The sequence below is a fragment of the Haemaphysalis longicornis genome, unplaced genomic scaffold (assembly GCF_048455015.1).
Source record: "Haemaphysalis longicornis isolate Haplotype H1 unplaced genomic scaffold, Haemaphysalis longicornis Haplotype H1 scaffold_1, whole genome shotgun sequence".
NCBI lineage: Eukaryota > Metazoa > Arthropoda > Arachnida > Ixodida > Ixodidae > Haemaphysalis > Haemaphysalis longicornis.
This window is the reverse complement of record NW_027526203.1, coordinates 307,387,090-307,407,354: the sequence shown is the minus strand read 5'-3', so window position 1 is coordinate 307,407,354 and position 20,265 is coordinate 307,387,090. Positions and strand designations below refer to the sequence as shown.

General features: G+C 47.4%; 1 non-coding gene across 1 annotated transcript; it reads right to left on the bottom strand.

Moving 5' to 3' along the window:
- Nucleotides 1–3,087: 3,087 nt before the first annotated feature.
- Trnat-agu (transfer RNA threonine (anticodon AGU)) lies at nt 3,088–3,160 on the bottom strand. The gene has a single exon. It is a non-coding gene; the product is annotated as a tRNA-Thr (tRNA).
- Between the last annotated feature and the right edge of the window lie 17,105 nt (nt 3,161–20,265).

Below are 20,265 nucleotides of genomic sequence, written 5' to 3'. Positions count from 1 at the left end.
ATAAATCAGCCTCTCAAAACGCTTGTACGCCTGTACTGCACTGAAAGCCAGAGAGGCGAGTAGTATCTTTATTGCGTGAGCCATTTCAACAGACTTCATCACACATGTCATCTCTCAATTTGCCCAGAAAAACCAGAGGCGTCTGCAGCTGCTATTCAAGGAAGATTGACGGAGTGCAGTTCTATGTATGTGAATGTATTGTACTGTGGGCTGGTGATCAGTTGGCGTGAGTCGAGAACCCTCGAGCAGCGAGACGGCCACTGTTTACAAAGTGACAGTAGCTGTTCGCATTTTCATTATTAACTTTTTTTCTTTGTTCGGTAGTAAAATCCAATGTATATCCTCCAAGCCTGGTTCTAAATTCGCTGTTTGTACTTTTTGTAACCACAAATAGCGCCTTTTTAGTGCTATCCAACCGTACACCCCCCCCCCCCCCTTCCGCTAATGGATGCCCCCCCTTGCAAAAAGTTCTGCGGACGCCCTTGGGTGTGGGACCTTTTAAACAAATTACGAAATGCAAAAAGTTTGCACACATCGGGTGTTGGCTTTCGCTGTTGCGCAGGGGAGTACTCTTGCAGCCTGATTGCTACAATAAAGTCGCAGCTAGGGAAGGGCAAAGTCGTTTTATATCCCCTGAAAGCTGCCGAGAATGACATTTCGTTTGGTCAACTTGCACTAAGCTCGCGGTTCCAGCAGCAACAGACCATTGCTACATTGGTGCTCATTCATTTCCCCTGTTGTTAAATAGAGCGTGATAGTGTTCAATTGTCTGGAGGGGAAAGTGCGCGAGCGGGTACGAAGTTGATGGTACGTGAAAGAAAAAGAAGGCCTGAATTTCATTGACTGTGCAATATCAACAGCGGAGGGTCGAACCGTTTTGGCATGAATCGGTTAACCGTTATTTCGTTTTTCAGTTTAGTACCGGTTCGGGTTCAGCGTGCTCAAAAAATAACGGTTCGGGTTCGGGATCAGTTCAGGCAAAAATACCGGTGCAGTTCAGGTTTTCGGTTCGGTTCGACACCCTGATATATATATATATATATATATATATATATTGGTTGGCAGTCAAGAATGCAACTGGTGGATACCACCTGTCGGGCGTTTTTTCTCCACTTTCTATCTGTCTTTCAAAATTCTTCATCTGTCTCAATGACCTACCGCATTTTACCCTTTGCTTTCCAAGGCATTCTTGACTGCCGACCCTTATTTCTGACATATTTCAACGAGCACCTCATTTCCCGTTCTGATTCGCTATATATATATATATATATATATATATATATATATATATATATATATATATATATATATATATTCTGGAGGTCGTGGGTTCGGATCCCACCCGGCGGGCATTTTTCACCACTTTTCTTTTGGACTCAAAAAATTCTTAATCTCTTTCTATGACCCACCACAACCTCCCCTTTGCCTTCCGAGGTTTTCTTGACTGCCAACCCTTATTTTCTGTCTTATTTCACGGAGCCCCTCATTTCCCATTTTCTGATTCGCTACACGCTTAGCGAGGGCCTCTGTTCTGGCAGTCTTGGTGCCAAAGGGAGCTTAAGAGGGTTCAACGCTGGTCGACCACTCTCGACATGTCGTAGACACTCGAGTCACGGCCCGGGGGTTAAAAAGAAGGTCCCCTTCACCCCGAGTGGTCCGGCTGGCGCTGGCTACCACCCCCAAGTGCAGGAAACAAACATACCTTAACATAAATACCCGAGAAAGTGCTGGGGAAACAGCCCCGCCGGTAGCGTCGTGGCTATCGCACCAGACCGGTATTCTGGAGGTCGTGGGTTCGGGTCCCACCCGGCGGGCATTTTTCACCACTTTCTTTTCGACTCAAAAAATTCTTCATCTCTTTCTATGACCCACCACAACCTCCCCTTTGCCTTCCGAGGTTTTCTTGACTGCCAACCCTTATTTTCTGTCTTATTTCACGGAGCCCCTCATTTCCCATTTTCTGATTCGCTACATGCTTAGCGAGGGCCTCTGTTCTGGCAGTCTTGGTGCCAAAGGGAGCTTAAGAGGGTTCAACGCTGGTCGACCACTCTCGACATGTCGTAGACACTCGAGTCACGGCCCGGGGGTTAAAAAGAAGGTCCCCTTCACCCCGAGTAGTCCGAGTGGCGCTGGCTACCACCCCCAAGTGCAGGAAACAAACATACCTTAACATAAATACCCGATAAAGTGCTGGGGAAACAGCCCCGCCGGTAGCGTAGTGGTTATCGCACCACACCGGTACTCTGGAGGTCGTGGGTTCGGATCCCACCCGGCGGGCATTTTTGACCACTTTCTTTTCGACTCAAAAAATTCTTCATCTCTTTCTATGACCCACCACAACCTCCCCTTTGCCTTCCGAGGTTTTCTTGACTGCCAACCCTTATTTTCTGTATATATATATATATATATATATATATATATATATATATATATATAGTAAGGAAATGAGGGGCTCGTTGAGGAAAATACAGAAAGATAGGGCAGCAGTCTACAACGCCAAAGGAGGCATAGGGGTGTGGTTAGGCTCTTTTCTTTTTCACTACGGTTAATGAAGTAAACATTTTTTTAATATGCAGAAGAAAGAAAGAAAGAAAAACACGCGCCCAGAGTGGGGACCGAACCCACGCCTTTCGATCGAAAGGCGTGGGTTCGGTCCCCACTCTGGGCGCGTGTTTTTCTTTCTTTCTTTCTTCTGCATATTAAAAAAATGTTTACTTCATTAACCGTAGTGAAAAAGAAAAGAGCCTAACCACACCCCTATGCCTCCTTTGGCGTTGTAGACTGCTGCCCTATCTTTCTGTATATATATATATATATATATATATATATATATATATATATATATATATATATATATATATATATATATATATATATATATATATATATATATATATATATATATATATATATATATATATATATATATAAGCGAATCAGAAAATGGGAAATAAGGGGCTCGGTGAAATAAGCCAGAATTTAAGAGTTGGCAGTCAAGAAGACCTCGGAAAGCAAAGGGGAGGTTGTGGTGGGTCATAGAAACAGATGAAGAATTTTTTGAGTAAGAAAGAAAGTGGTGAAAAAATGCCCGCCGGGTGGGATCCGAACCCACGACCTCCAGAATACTGGTCTGGTGAGATAACCACTACGCTACCGGCGGGGCTGTTTCCCCAGCACTTTCTCGGGTATTTATGTGAAGGTATTTTTTGTTTCCTGCACTTGGGGGTGGTAGCCAGTGCCACTCGGACTACTCGGGGGAAAGGGGACCTTCTTTTTGACCCCCGGGCCGTGACTCGAGTGTCTACGACATGTCGAGAGTGGTCGCCCAGCGTTGAACCCTCTTAAGCTACCTTTGGCACCAAGACTGCCAGAACAGAGGCCCTCGATAAGCATGTAGCGAATCAGAAAATGGGAAATGAGGGGCTCGGTGAAATAAGACAGAAATTAAGGGTTGGCAGTCAAGAAAACCTCGGAAAGCAAAGGGGAGGTTGGGGTGGGTCATAGAAACAGTTGAAGAATTTTTTAAGAAGAAATATATATATATATATATATATATATATATATATATATATATATATATATATATATATATATATATATATATATATATATATATATATATATATAGGGAGCAACAAAACTTGGAACATGGTAGAGAACACAAGAAAAGAAAACTTCAAACAAGGTAGCGACCACGATTGTTGCCAACGTTTCAGCAAAGAGACTTGCCCTGACGAAGGCAAGCCTCTTTGCTGAAACGTTAGCAACAATCGTGCTCGCTACCTCGTTCGAATTTTTCTTTTGTTATACATACATACATACATACATACATACATACATACATACATACATACATACATACATACATACATACATACATACATACATACATACATACATACATACATATTGGTGGATCAACTGCCCCCTCGCCTGGTATCAATATACGACTATGTGGTTCACAGACAAACTGCGCGTCAAAATGTATTCGCATCTCTTTTAGGCACACAAGTGGCAGAAGAACGGTGGTTGAATGGCGCGATATTTTCGGCACTGCAGACATTCCCGGTACCAAGGGTGGTGTTTATTACAGGTGAGGATTAGCGTTAAAGCTATTCAGCTCGCATGTGCCTGCACGTACAGGATCGCTTATGTAAACACAATAGTTTTGATTCCTCCGATATAACTCGCCGTGGTGGCTCAGTGGCTGAGGGGTTGTGCTGCTGAGCACGAGGTCGCGGGTTCGATTCCCGGCCGCGGCGGCCGCTTTTCTGATGGAGGCAAAAAGCATAAGCGTGTGCGTGAGATTTCGGTGCACGTTAAAGATCCCCAGGTGGTCAACATTCATCCGGAGTCCTTCACTACGGCGCGCTTCATGGCCTGCATTGCGCGGCGCGCTAAACCCTACAATCAATCAATCAATCGATCCCTCCGATATATTGTTTTAGCGCAATGCTGCTGCCAGAATTACGCATGTGTACGAACCTAGCTTGTAATTAAAATTTCTGCGCGTAATGTGTTTGCGAGAAACACTTCTTCTACGCTAGCGTCTACACACGACGTCCTTTAATAATTCCTTGGAGCATCTATGGCATCTCGGCAGCACATTTTTTCTCCGCTATTTACTGGCTCCACGTGCGTCAGTTATTACAAAAGTGAGGGTGGTTCAAGAAATTTTGTGGGTCCACACGCGATGTTGTGGTGGTCGCTGGCGCTTATACTGGCTACCGCTAAGCTTCAGCTATGAAACCGAATCCCATCGAAAGCCACACGGAAAATTTAACACGTTCATATCGCGACTGCAGGTTTTTAGTGGTGTAGCTGTTTGAGCTTTCTTCTGTCCGTGCGGATCGATCGTTAAAGGGACCCTGCAGTACGTTTTTCAACTTTGTTTTGAAATCTTATATACTCGCAGAACGTAGTCACCCAACACAACCAATACTTAGATTAGGAGGTCGCAAAGTAGCTCAGCCAAAAGTTTCTGCTCTGTGCCCATCAGATAACGTGGAAACTCGCTCAAAAGGTTTTTCACTCTTTTACGGTCTTGACGGTCTTCGACCGCTCTAATTGCGTCATTAAGGCCATGTAGCGGCTGTTGGCCGGTTTTCCTTCAGTTGCAGCAATGAACGCTTTTCGATAGCAACTTTTAAAACAAAGCCACAAAATAAAGCAGAAACGGAAGGCGTATCTGGTGCGACGAGCTAACCACGCAGTACCGCTCCGTGCTGACGATAACTCTAGCTTTCGCAGTGCTTCCAGGCGCGAAGGAAAGAGCCAAAGCGTTTATCGAAAGTGTTGCAGGGTCCCTTTAACAGGAAATTCCGCTCGGCGAAGTGCAGAAAGAGCAAATGCTGTCGTGGGGGGTGACGGGGCACTTCCTTGATCGTAGAAGTAGCCGACCATTATTGTCAATGTACACGCTGAACAGCAGTTTAGAACATGGCTAGGCACAATTTTAGTTATTGATATTCTAGAATACAGAAAATATATACCGCAGTAGGTCAAGAAGTGTGAGGCAAAGTGGCGAGGAGGCAAGGAGCCCATGAGCAGGATAGTGCGCGCCTCAAGAAAAAAAAACGCTGCCCGTGGTCGGAATCGAACCTAGATCCCTCGTGTTATGAAAACGGCGTCTACCCGATTGCGCTATCACCTGTTTTTTTTTAATGCCGGTCTTCGACACAACACAGGACCACAACACAAACACAAACTCGAGCGACAAGCCACCAACCTATGAAGGCTGATGACTCTCTAAAATTCCCTAAGCGTAGTCAAGGGTTCTATCCTTGACAGCCCCTCAGGAGCGCATGCCTTGCGCTTCTGCACTTCTACGTACTGTGATATGGACTCACGAAAAAATTGCCGCGTAGGGCGGGCGTCCACATCAGCCAGGCCATGCGCGAGCGCCATTTGTTATGCAGGACCACCAACATAAGGAGGTCCAAGGGTGCCCCCTCCTCGTTTTCTACAGCTAGAAAGCGTATGTCATGGGGGCTCAGCGGAAGTCTTTATGAAAGGTATTCTGGAGAACATCCCACAAAAATACCAGCAGCCCAGAAATGCAGAAAAACGTGCTCTATCGTTTCTGCCTGTTTACAAATTGAACACTGAGTTCCCCATGGCACAAATATCCCTCTATCCTGCATCCAGGTTCCAACAGACAAAGTGCCTGTGCGTAATTTGAAGAAAAAGGTTTTCACTCCAGGGTGAACCTGCATTCTTTTGACGCGCTTTAGCACATTCTGGCCTGGCCCAGCACGGTAATTATATCTATACATAGGGACGGGGAAAACATTGTCGCGAATGTCCTTATACAGTTTTTTTGCGGGTCACAGAGGACAGGTACCCGCCAGAAAAACGTGCAAATAGAAAACGGGCCGTCATTACTATTTCCTTCAAATACCCATACACACCACCTGGCATGCACCATGTTGATACTACATATTCCTGCATCGCACGCGCCAGCCGTACTTGCATGACACTCTGCAAGAACGGGTCGCGAACATCTCGCCGAAACAAAAATCGGTTTACCAGCGGTCGCACATACAGGTGCGCCAGCCCCAAGCCACCATCTCGGACTCTCCGAAAAAGGTTTGTTCTGCTACACCTCTCCCATGTTGAACCCCAAACGAACACCGCAAATACCCGGTGAAGCCTTTGGACGTTGATTCGCGAACAATGCAGTACCTGCATAATATACCAGATCTTCGTTACAAAGAATAAGTTACATGCCGTGGCCCTTGCAAAAATTGACAACCTTGTCCCCTTCCATTTCTCAGCCTTCTCCCTCAACGCCTGTGTCTGGCTACGCCAGTATGGTTCGCTATCCCTTTAATAATCCAGTTCAAAGCCCAAGTACTTCACTGGAGTGGTGACCCAACTAACATTAGCAAAGGTTGACGGTGTTGATGACCATTCCCCATGCCAAAATCCCAGGCACTTTGCCCAGTTCACAAAACTACCCGTCACCATGCCAAACTTTTGTCTGTGTCAACTACCAACTGAACACTTTCTTCGTTCATACAAAAAACAGCCACGTCGTCTGCGTAAGCCAAAAGTTTGACTTCAGACTCATGCAGCCGGAAACCTTCAATGGCACTATTTCTGATTATACTCATACACAGGGCTTCGATGTATATGCAAAACAATAGGGGGCTGAGGGGGCAGCCCTGGAGCACAGAACGCTGCACTTCAATTAGGGCTCCCAACTTTTTGTTCACGATCAGCCGCGTAGTGTAATTGCGGTAATCCAGGGTGACGCCCTCTTTAATAACGAATCCAACGTTCACATGGTCTAAAATACAAAACAATATCTCGTGTGACACACAATCAAACGTTTTTTCCAAGTCAATCTGCAGGACTGCCACCCCCCTGAGCAGGGCGTCGCAGCACTCGAGGACACACCTTGCTTTATGGATATTTGTAAAAATATTGCGATCCTTAATTCCGCACGTCTGATGTGGTCCTACTATTTGTTGGACAACACTTTGAAGCCTTTGTGCCAGAACTTTCATAAAGGTTTTGTAGTCGACGTTTGTTAATGATATTAAGACAGATGAAGCGGAGAAACTTAAACTTGTCAAGTCGTACCTGCGCTATCACCTCATCCAGGGCGAGCAGCATTTTCTTTTGGCTCGAAGCGCGGGCGCTGGCAACGGACTTTGGCTGAGGTGAAGTGAACACCTGCAGTTTGTATTTTGGACTTTGATTTAACTCAGTTTGCATGAACAGAGCTTCGCTTTTTAACCATATTTCTCCTAAGAAAGAGGCAGACCTAGGAAAATCCAAGGTAAAGTTAGTGAAGACCACCAGCTCCGCTGTTTCCTCAGTCTGCGCATCTCAACTGCGAAGATGGCCGATTTTTTTCCCAACAAAACATTACAGCTGTCTTATAGGAACTGTTCTTGCTGGAACCTTTAGTTGGACATGCTGTCCGTCTGCCATTTTACGAACCGTCACGTTAGGACGTTGCAAAGGGACAATAGGAAACGATACATTTAGAGGTCGAAAGGAAAGGTGCTTGTAACTCTTTTATTGCTCCCGCTTCGTATGCCAGAACAGTGATGCGTGCATGGCTGGCCCCGTTAAGCATTATTGCTACCACCGCAGAGTGTCTTCTGGGCTATAGGGTTCGAAACTAACTATAGCTACTAAATCAAGAAGTGAGAGGAGTCGGTGTCTGCGCCTTTTCACCGAATGGACGTTGAAGCAGCGTCCTCTCTCAAGTGGCCCACAAGGCACGTGCTCATTCCAGCCGCACCCTTAAAGCACTTTTGACTGGCGGCTCCCGCTGAGATAAACCACCGAGGACGCATCTGAGTTTCCCAACCCGTGTGCATGGCCCTGAAAAATGTTACCCACCTGAGTCATAAGTTGACACTTGTCCCAAAGGGTTGTAGATTGCGCTTCCGATCACTGACAATAGATTCCTCACGTGGTAACCAGTTATCTGCACTTCGGGTGGTGTGAGCTGAAAGCAGATATCGAGGACAGCGGATTTCGCTTGTTTCTTTGTTTAATTTGTCGATTTCTATTGAGGTGGTGTGCAATAACGTATATGCCTAATGACAGGTACTCTCTGTACTTATCTGTATTAACCACATGTGAGGTTTCTGCTTGATGGTTATTCTGTTTGTGTGGCCGAGTTCATCTGATTAAAACGGATTTCTATGATTGTATGCTGGCCAGCAGTGATTAAAATGTGCCTGCAGCCTCTGGTCAGCCAGGCGAGCTTACAATGTATGGCTATTGTGAAGAGCCGCATTGAGTAAACTGGCTTGCGTGCACTCCCCCCCCCCCCCCCCCCCCTTTAAAATTGATTGTTTAGGTTGGACGGGCAGCGGTATCTTTCCGAAATGAGCTTAGCCTATAGTACAACAATCACAACGCTCCATGTGACATAAATGTCTGGCAGGAATGGTTGGCGGGCTTAGATGAACATAGTTTTTAAAATTGCAAACTTCAGCTTAATACGCATATTGCCAAACATGCAGCCTCACTGTCCCACGTGGTAGGATTTGTTTTAGTTTCACTGAGATGCTTTACTTGCTGAAGAAGTGTATCCGAAATATTTGTGAAAGTGGACGCAAGTGCAACCACGTTTACTTGCTATTAGCTTGCATATGTACGATTAATTGCGGTAGAAAATTGATATTGGCGGCCGACTTTCCCTCAGGCGGCAGCATTATTTTACGCCTGCCGATCTTCGCAGCGGCCCTGCATAACGATAATTGAGCAATGTAGCTTCTGTTTAACAACCCTAAGTCAAACAAACTGCATCGTGGAGCGTTTGTGTATGAGGTCCATTGTAGCAAGCAATATTTGGCAGCAAACAATATTTCGCTGTCCCATCGCTTTCCATTTTGTTGCTACTCACCACAGAGACCGTGCCTTGACGATAGGCCCAACTCTTCAGTGGAGGAAATGACAACGCAGCGATGTCGTAGTCAGTATAAACATCGCTGTGGCAGGACCATGTAGTGCTTGGAATTGTGGCTGTCTCAATGCGACCGTTTAATTTAGGCGCAGCGACATTCGCCGTGGAAATAATACCAGCTGTTTATTAGGCAAAGAGACCCATTTTTATTTTTGAATGCAGGTTTAACAGCACAGAAACAACTTTTTTTTCCCCTTCACATTCAGGTAGCTAGATGCCAGCCGTTTGCGGTGCCATCTACCTGATTACCTGTTTGCGCCGCGGTGGCCATTAGTGAGAGGGCCTTCTCACTAATGAGGCACGCCATCTGTGAGAAGAGAAGTCGTTGCGAAGCATTAAGAATGACCCTAACTCGGCGCGCAAGACCCGAATGGCTTTTCCTGCAAGGATCGATGTGCCAAATTAGTGCCAATCTCATCTATCCTATAATGTGACGCTAGCCCGTAGTAAAATACTACTGCTCTCCCAGCCACTATACCCGTAACAATGAAGGCATTTTCGGTTGCTTCCAGAGTAGATTTTGGGTGTGCAGGGACAAACTGGTTGACAAATTTAACTGTTATATCAGCGTAAGTGGAGACAATCGATCAAATAAATAAATAAATAAATAAATAAATAAATAAATACCTAACCTGAAAAAATTATAAAAATGAACTAACGAAATCAAAACTATGTATCTTATACATCGCTTTCACAAAACGAACATTAAAACTTGGAAGAGCTCCGAAAAAGCTGACCGAAGCACAAATAAAAATATCCTGAAAGAGCACCAGCCATGTGACACCCTGAGTTTGCACAAAAATGTATAATTGGCAGAGTTAATGCATGTAATCGTTATGACAGCGGAACCGGAGATAATTGGTTGAGGGAACATTTTAAAAACTCGAGAATGCAGAAAATAAAAAAAATTAAAATGATAAAAATGAACTAGCTAAATAAAAAGATATCTGCCTTCTACACCTCCCTCATAAATTGAAGTTAAAAATAAAAAAAAATCCCCGAAAACGAAACGACGGGAGCACGAATTAAAAAATCGTGAAAGAGCACCAACCGTGTACTGCGCCTTGCATCTGCACAAAAAGTCAAGGCATTTATCCGCGAAAAGAAACAAAGGAAACCTATAAAACAATAAAATAACCCAAGGAATATGGCTACTCATATGCAAACCGGGCTATAAAAACTCACAACGTATAGATATTAAAGCACACGTCATAATAATGCGTTGGCATACTCGTCCTCGCGACGCCTACCAGAGTAATCAAGGCAAGGAAGCGCCAGTGCCGTGGCCCATGCGCTCACATCAGAGAGGAGGAGAGGCTTCTCGTTTGCCAGGCCGTATTTGCGCCAGGCCAGGTTGCCCCCTCCCCCGGTCTGTGCATCGCCATAGACAGTTTTAATGCTCTTAATTCTTGCGACAAACTATCGACTAGCCTAAACTCTTGCAAGGCCTTGTCACCCGCACAAAATAGATTGATTCGTTAACAGCCGTTGACCCTTTGCAAAACCACTTTTTTCCTCAACAGGTGTTGTTCTGGGCTCGTAGTCACGTATGCCTTGTTGAGAAGAGCGGTCGCACCGTACATTTGAGGTCATCAGAGGCTTATCGAAAAGTTAACAGCGTGGCCTTCAAAAAGTTTTCATTATAAACCGCTGGCGCTCAGGCCACCACTCATCGGAACTTGTTTGTCGACTCGAATTCCAGCAACTCGGTGTTTTACTTGTTAAACCATTATTTCGTTCCCAATCAGTGTATAGCTCCCCACAATGGCCTTTCTATACTACGCCTACCACTTCATTCGTCGCCGATAGCGTTTTTCATTCTATAGACGATCCCTCTTATAGCTCAGCTGACACACTTATCACATTTCAGGTTGTGCCAATACGAGTTGGCAGTTTTTCTGATATCAGAGCTTTTTTTTTCTCTCTTTAAGATGCTAGGGACGTGTCCAGGACTTCAATCAACCCGAGCTCGACACATGGGGCCCACAGGACATCGCCCAGGGCGACCTCCCGATATTCATAGGTGGGCGCACGGCCCACTTTACAAGAAACTGTTAGAATTCATTTCCGAAACGGGACTCTATAGTTTTCTGTAGTGCGCCCGCCTCACATTGTGTGTCTTTCTTTCCTTCTTTTTTTTTTTTTTTTGCTTTCCTTCTTTGTCGTTCCCCTGTCCTGTTTTGTCTATTGTTTTCCTGTTACCTATGCCCTGTGGCAAAATGGCGCAATAAAAAAAAAAGATGCTTTAAAAAAAAACGATCGTTAAACGTTCCTTCTACTTGCGGTGTCTGACGCCTCTTGTCTGTTCATATATGAAGCTATTTCTTCTTTAGCATAGGCTTGTTCAAAGAGGTTTTTTTTTTTTTTTTTTTTTTCACAGTGGAGCTGTTGTAGCTGGCCGTAGTGTGTGGCGCGTAACGCGTAACGCGTTAAAAATACCAAGAATATGCCGAGCGCTCCTGAGCGCGTGCCTCGCGGCGACCGCCAAGCATACCCGGCTCGCGCAGTGGCTTTAGAAAAAAAAAAAAAAAAAAACTGGCGAAAACCTCTAGGAGCGCCTCGCGTTGCCAAGCAACCAACAGCGTCACAGCTGGCGCGACACCTGCTCCACGGAACCTCGACGTGACTCCAGGGACGCCGCGCATGCGTCGTGCACGTACGCCCCGCCGCTGCGCCCCAGCTGTCGTCAAGCGCTACCGCGCATGTGATGCTTGGCATGAGGAACACGACGATATCGATGCACATGACGATGGCGACTGCTAGCACAGTGCAAACCGACAACGAAACATGTAAAGTAACAATTCCACGCTGGCACAAATGCGTGGTGAATTCAGTGCTGACGTAGAAAGAAATCTTGCATCTTCGCTATGGTTCAAGCGTTGCGCGACTTTGTGCAAGCTTCGCCAGCTTTTTTGTTCTGTTTTCAGTTATTTCATGAATCCTGCTCAAGCTCTGTTTGAAGCAATTTTTTTAGATATTCATATGTGATATGTGAAGGATAACTTTTCGCACCGGTAACACGGCTGATTTTTTTTTCTTATCCTCCTCTTTCTTTACAGCGCGTAATACACAGAGGTCGGAAGGGTTTCGCACGGATTCATGCTCTTCAGCCCGTTCAATAAGCACGCATTACTAAGCCTTGTTATAGTCATAGCCGCTAAAAGAATCCTTTTCACTTCTTGTACACGTACGCAGACTACTAAAGCGGAATCGGCTGGCGATCACGGCGACGGCATTCGAACTGACAGAGTCAGCGCTCACGCTATATATGCGCAGAACCAAAATTGATGTTACGGGCAGAATTGCAGAGTTGATCACGTCGTCACGTCTGCAATAAGCACCGCAGCCTATTAGAAATATATGAAGGACGGTCAAAGACAGAGCGAAGGAACTAGTGAGCCAATAGCACATGGGGGGAAGCTCGTAATGCGTCAAGATGACATGACCTCTCTCACTCGAAACGCAATATCAACTATTAATTAAAATGGCAACCCAATATCAGTGCAAAGCCAAATTGAATCACCACGCAATACCAGCGACCTATCCCGCAGATAGCGGTTCCAATTTGCGTCACGGCATCGTGATCACCGGCCAATTTTTACCTGAAAATTGGTTTAAAAATTACTTAATGTTAACTGATTATTCCATAATATAAAGTTGCAACATTTAAAAACAGATCAATCAATTGCGATGCTATATCGTCAAACTGAGGCCGAAATTACCGCGGCTATATACACTGCGAAAAATGGTCGTGAGCATACGTTCCTACAATGCACAGAGAAGGCCAGTCACTGCGATCGAACCGGTAAAATAGGCCAATGACGACACCCAGACTTATTCGACTTATTCGACTCGAAAAATGTGGTCTGAGCTGCGATATTGCACAATTGAAGCATGACAATTTCCATAGCGCGATGTCACTGAGCAGATCACATTTTTTAAAAAAATCATATGTCCAGTCTTTTTATTCGGCAAATTTGTTCCCGCGGACAACGTGATTGGTCAAGAAGGGGCCTTGTGGCAAAACAGGTCCACGGACACTTTTTAGAAGGTTGGTTGGGTGGTTAGTACCAAAATAGGGGTTTGATTGGCGTCGTCGTCGTCGTTGTTGTCATCATCATAGTCATCATCATAGTCATCATCATCGTCTTTGACACCGTCATCACCATGCTTAACGAATTAATAAGACCCCTGCCAATAAATTCATCACCCCCGTTGCGGTCAGCCATGATCCCGAACGCTGCTGCCTGTCTCTTTCCAGCAAGACTAAGCGAGATTGAAATAGATGAATGGTGCAGGCCACGCTGACGAACTGCCGCCCACGTGGGATTGAAGCCCCAATAGGCATAAGGCGCTGAAAAAGAGACTCTTGTCATCTGCGTGTACTACAACAAAGGTTGGATTGGAATTAGTATTGATAAAATTTCGAGGACGCCTACGCGCTCTTATGGTTCATAAAATGCAAACCATTGGTGTTCGATTGCCGAACAGCCATTGCGCTATTGTGGGAGCCGCCATAGCACATTGAAACTTTGGTGAGCGCTGCGCCGCTGAATGAGGCTGCGCCGTGAGGGTAGAGCTCGGCGCAACATGCCCACAAATTGTTTCCTATAATAATTAGCGCCACCTGTTACCCTTTGCGTCTTTCTCTTCTTCTCTCCGTTATTATAACTGAGAGACTGTCATTTGCTCTTATTAGGCCTATATACAGGCCTAACGTTAGGTAGGCCTGCATATTCCCGTTGATCCTTGCGACGTGTCATGCAACGGGAAACTCATTGTACGCGAAACTGCGGATACCGGTTGACGAAGAAAAGAACAAAACAACGTGAGGCGGCCGCATACCCGCGTTTGCATCCTCCATAAAAGGTGGCGTACTCAGCGTACTTGAGGGGAAATGCACTTTGCTTCTCTCCTAATTGCCACGTCTGTAATTAACATGCTCAAATCACTCGTGTAGACTCGGTATGCGTCTCTAACACGCGTTTAGAAGCTGAAGGCCGCAACTCGTTCGCTCGATCGACCCTTATCTAGAACCGTCGATCTGTTGTGGCGTTGGAGACGCGTGCTCGTGTCGCACTCCGCAGGCCCTATAGGGCCGATTCGCATACAGACTCAAATCGACGCAATCTTCTTTTCAGCTGAATTACTTTCCTTTTATTCTCTTTGCGCCACTAGCCATGAAGTGTCCCGTCTCCCGGTTGCATCGGCGACGACGCCGGATTTCCCACCTACAGAGTCAATAATTTCGCATTAATGACGAAATCGAAAAAAAGTAGGGGCTTGAATATAGTAACTTCGAGAATTTGTTTAAAATCAGATAACTAGTTGTTAGCTGCAACTTGTCGGTCCCTAAGCTCCCTTTGAGGTTCAATTATTTCGGCAAATATGCCACGGGAACCTTAATTTTCTGACTTGAGAAGCAGTGTGCTGAATAATTTCTTTTTACCCCATGCTTTTTACCCTATATATACCTAAGCTTAAAAAGTTGGGTCTGTCTGTCTGTCTGTCTGTCTGTCTGTCTGTCTGTCTGTCTGTCTGTCTGTCTGTCTGTTCCCAAAGTCAAAGAATAATTGACCGTGAAGGATATATAGGCATGACTTTTTCAAACTATTACAACTGCGGGTATGGGTCACAGATGCTCACATTATTTAGCGCAAATAAACCTTAAGGCAAAATTAACGTTTTGCCTCAAGGTTTTGCCTCAAACATGAAGGTACAGTGTAGCCCATTTATAACGAACCCACTTACAGCGATATAGCGGTTATAACGAAGTGATCTTGATTTCCCGTCCCAATTATAGCGGTCTTATAATAGTCCAGATATAGCGAAAAAGCGGTTATAGCGAAGAAATTTCAGATTCCCGCTTACTTCGTTATAACCGGGCTACACTGTACATAACTAAGGATACCCGCATTATTTTAATTAACAATACAGGTTGCGTTGGTTTTTGCGATAGCAAATGAAAAAGCTAGAAACGAGTTAGAGATGGCGCAGAAAGACGAGATAAAAGCAAGCGCAGAAAGAACGGCGTTCGAGCTTGTGCCGTTGCAGACAGAACAAGAACCAATTGATAAAAAAGGATTTGCGTTCACCCAACGGATGGCACGCTGGCAATTCCAAGGCGGGAACATTGAATCGCATTGAACAAACCTATTTTGAATTCGTCATGACAGGAACGAAAATGGAAGGGAGGAGCGTGACGGGTGGGAGCGCAGTTACGTGGCAAGGGCGGCAGAACACTAGCGCCTTTCGACGACATTTGCAGCGAAGCAAACACGCGGCCAATTTTTACTGCAATTTCAAGATATGCAGCCTGATCAGACTAGTCCACTCCTTTGTGATCAGCCACATCACGTATGTCGCGGCATACCACAACTGGTTACAACACACCCAGCCGGTGGCTCAGTGGCTAAGGCGTTGTGCTGCTGAGCACGAGGTCGCGGGTTCGATTCCCGGCCGCGGCGGCCGCTTTTCTTATGGAGGCGAAAAGCAAAAACGCCCGTGTGTACGAGATTTCGGCGCACGTTAAAGATCCCCAGGTGGTCAAAATTAATCCGGAGCCCTCCCTACGGCGCGCCTCATCGCCTGCGTTGCGTCGGTGCGTTAAACCCTTACAATCAATCAATCAACTGGTTACAACACGAGCGTAATAAGATCAACGCCATCATTAGGAGGGCGTATAAGTTCCGCGCTAGACATGTGCATGTTTGAATCTAGAAGCACACCGCTCTTCCTTAAGTTAGGAGTGCATAATACGCTCGAGGAGATAGCGGAAGCACAACGTACGGCCCAGCTCGAGCGTCTATTTACAACGAAGACTGGAAGAAAGATCCTAGATGACCTAGGATATGTACGCCACAGCGGTGGTGACAGCAAATTCCCCATCCCGGATGAGATACGTCGCCGGATCAGGGTAGATCATCTACCAAAAAACATGCACCCTGACTACAACAAGGGCAGGAGGGCGGCAAGGCCTGGAGCCCCCGTCGACTTACACGCCCAGGATAAGCACGCTCTTTATGTAGATGCGGCGGAATATCAACAGGAAGCGTTTGCTGCCGTTGTCATAAAGGCCACCACCGGAGACACTGTGTCGGCGGCAAGCGTCAAGTGCACCGAGGCAGAACGCGCAGAGGAGGTGGCCATCACTCTGGTCATTACCGACGCAGGCTGCCAGTCGGTGATCGGCGACTCACGAACGGCAGTTCGGAACTACGCCGAGGGACGCATCTGCAAAGAAGCTTTGCAGGTGCTACGCAATTCACGTCTAGAAGGCCTAATAACTGTTCGAGTCAAGTGGATCCCGGCGCATGCGGGCAAGGACGTGTCGAGTAAGAACGCAAACCACAACGAGACGGCACACGCGGAGGCGCGAGCCCTCACCAACCGCGCCCCCGCAACTGACCGTCCAACGTGGTTCGGTGCTAAGGATCGAATGACAGACTATGGCGAAATCACCAAAGCCTACCGCCTGGCTCCCAGGACCTTCCCACCTCCGGACCCGGGGTTGGGCCGGGCGGAGGCAGTGCTACTAAGGCAGCTTCAAACCGGGTCCCTACCCACCCCCGCTCTGATGCACCAAATGTATCCGGAGGCATACCCGACTAGTCAAGTGCCAGCTCTGCTGCAGGGAGACCGCATGCAGACCAGAAGAACATCTTATAAAACTGTGTCACGAGCCCAATGGAAGCGACGTCAAGAACCATCCCGGGCGGCGCATGCCCTTTTGGGAATTTAACATCCCGCGCGCGCAGTCTTCGCGTGTGGCACTAATAAACAAATCGCTACACAATGCGCACAATTGCTGTCTGTTTATGCTTCTTCGTCTGGTACGGCGTATAAATCAAGGTTGGCGTTGTAGGCTCTTGTAGAGGTCGTACAGCACGTTCCCCACCGGACGATGGTCGTGCTGTGCGTTCCACAGTTGCTCCGGAAGCTGGCCTTGGAACGTTCGGGCTCCTTGTAGCCGTACCCGATGATACGACGCTGCTGACGTGTCTCGTATGCTCCTGCGCTGCGTCCCAACTTGAGAATGCGATTCTGGTAAGCGTTTCTGAAGCACGAAACGAGCTGTTCTTGGGCGTATCACGACGATGCCGCCTTTGCACAACGGTGCGACGCCTCCATTGCCACGTCTTGCGAACTGAGCCAGACGGAAGCAAGACGCCGTCTGTTGCCTTTTCGTAAGACCTGCCACAAACTTGTATGGCGCCGGATTTACGCATCTCTGGTGGATTGACCAGTTGGTCCAAGGTGCCAGATCTTTGGATAGAGGCTAAAACCAAGGCACTCGCACTTCTGTTTATGACGTGTAGATTAATTTCTTTGGCGTATGGGCCCTGAAGCACCCAGCCAAACACTGTTTCAACGGCGCAAAGGTTCTCGTTAAAGCGCTCTACACGTCCACTTGGCAGCCTCCAATACTGGTCCGAACCAACTAACACGCTTATACTGGGTGTTTGGAGTTGCCCTTCTTCGGGTTCATCGGCTACGGGTAAGTTGCTATCGTGAAGCATCGCTACGGTGGGGGCTTCCAAACTCGGACCATTGACGGTGCAGACTTCTGGCATTTCGAGCGCTTCCAGCGTCACTTCACTCGACTGAAAACGGCTGCGGAGTGTTTAGCAACTTTCCGGCACTGGTACTGGCGCGGGCGGTTCGAGCTTCCAAACGTGAAAACCGCCAAATCCTCTCTTCCGGCCCAAGACAAGTTTAGCTGTCGAGACAGGTCGCTACGCACAAACGTGCGTTGGCTGCCGGTGTCGAGGAGTATCCGGACCAGAACACGACCACACTTTCCATATGCCTACACTGTGGCCGTTGGGAGCAGCACCGACGAGGTGAAAGTGCTGCCGGCTGGAGCAGTCGTTATGCTGCAGTCTTGTTGCGGAAGTTCATCCCGATCGGCATTTCCGTCAAAGTAAGTCGCAGTCGGGCAGTTGCTCGCGAATCTCTCCCACATGTCGCAAAGGACCGTAATGTGTCTCCTCGAGCGGGAATCACACCTAAGGCACGTGCTAGTGCGGCAGTGGCTAGCCATGTGCCCCCTTTTAGCGCATCTAAAACAGCAGGGGTTCCTTGAAAGGCGCCATCGCTTTTCCTTTGCTGATAAGACTGCACTGCAATCTTTCGCTTTGTGGCCCTTACCATTGCACAGGTAGAACGTCAGTTTTCCTCCCGACGACAACTTCGTTAAACCCTATGCAGAGCCTGCTGACAAGGCCAAGGTGGACTTCAAGTGAGGAGAGGAAGTTCTCGGCTGCTGGCGGATTGAAGACGCCTTCGAATCGGAGTTCGATCGAAAAGCTCGACTCTCCTGCCTGCTCTCCACCTGGACCTTCAAGAACGCCATGATGGCCTTGACCTGCTCTTCTCGAGTCGCTGGCTCAGCGTTGTCGTTGGCAGTCTCCTTCATGCGCTGACGGTATAGAACTGCTAGGTCTTCCGGTAACGGGCGCATGAGGACGTGATGTACAATCAGCGCGTACTTTGAAGCCGGTACACCTAGACTCTCGAGGCAGCCAGTTCGTAATTGAACCTGCTCATACAGTGCTCGGAAGCGCGACACTTGCAACGAAGACTCAACAGGAGCGATGGCGAGTAGACTGTCCACGTGGTCGTCTACGAGCAGCTCCGTACGCCCAAATCGGTCGGTGAGGATCTTTACGGCTTGGCTGTAGTTGCTCTCTTTGAGGCGAATCGACTCAACGGCACGTTTTGCATCCCCGGCAAGGTATGATTTCAAATATTTAAATTTCTCGATGTCGGAAATGTCCGGATGATTGTGAATTGTCGCCTCAAAATGCTGCCAAAAGCCCTGCCATTCGTGTAGCTCGCCTTAAAAAGTGGGAACCTGCAGCGCCGTCAGGACGACTCACTATGTGAATGCGCGCGATCCGGCGTGCGAGGACTGATTCGACTGGGCTGCAGGGCGAATGCCTTCGGCGGCCAAGATGTTCTGCTGCTGAGTGGGCAGCAGTTCCCCTGCAGTGCCGCCGTCGGGAACTCTCATGCTGGGCGCCCGCTAGTCCTTCACCGCCGAGCGCAGCCGACTGAGGACACGGCGTATGCTTTCTTCGTACTCCAAGGCGTCGGTAACATCAAGCTCGAATTCGTCGTCTGCCAGTGTCTCTCCAATCTTGGCATCCAGCTCTTTAAGAGAGGCTTCCTTACTGGCGAGTAGGTCGATGGCCTCTTGCAGGTCATGCGGAGACGGCTAATGGGTTTCGTAAAGCTCAGTTGCTGCCTTCAGCAGCCCTGTAACGGATCCGCAAAGAGCGCGCCGCTGACGGCGCAACCTGTCCATCGTTGAGCGCTAGATGCCAGTCTTCTCCCGGGTTTTACGACACCATAGTGTTTAGAGCAGAGAATTAGCAACGCGCTACCAACATCGTCTTTTTCGGGCGGCGCATACCCTTTCGGGGATTTGACATGCAGAGTAGTATGTCGACGTACGCATTTTGGCAAACCTTTCTGCATTTCCTGCTTCAATAAAAAGCTTATCTCTCTCTCTCTCTCTCTCTCTCTCTCTCTCTCTCTCTCTCTCTCTCTCTCTCTCTCTCTCTCTCTCTCTCTCTCTCTCTCTCTCTCTCTCTCTCTCTCTCTCTCTCTCTCTCATACATCGTCGTGATAATTTTGCTTTAAAGTTTACCGTTTAGACAGCTTCGGTGACCAGTCACGTCAGTGAGCAACGCAAGAGAGCGAAGCCAGTTCGCGTCTCACAGCTCGGCGATGACCTTGTTCTTGCTCTTCAAGAAAGCGCCAATCTCTCCTCCTTCCTCCATCGGTCATCCCCCCATCGGTCAAGCCCTGGCTGGTGCTAAGTACAA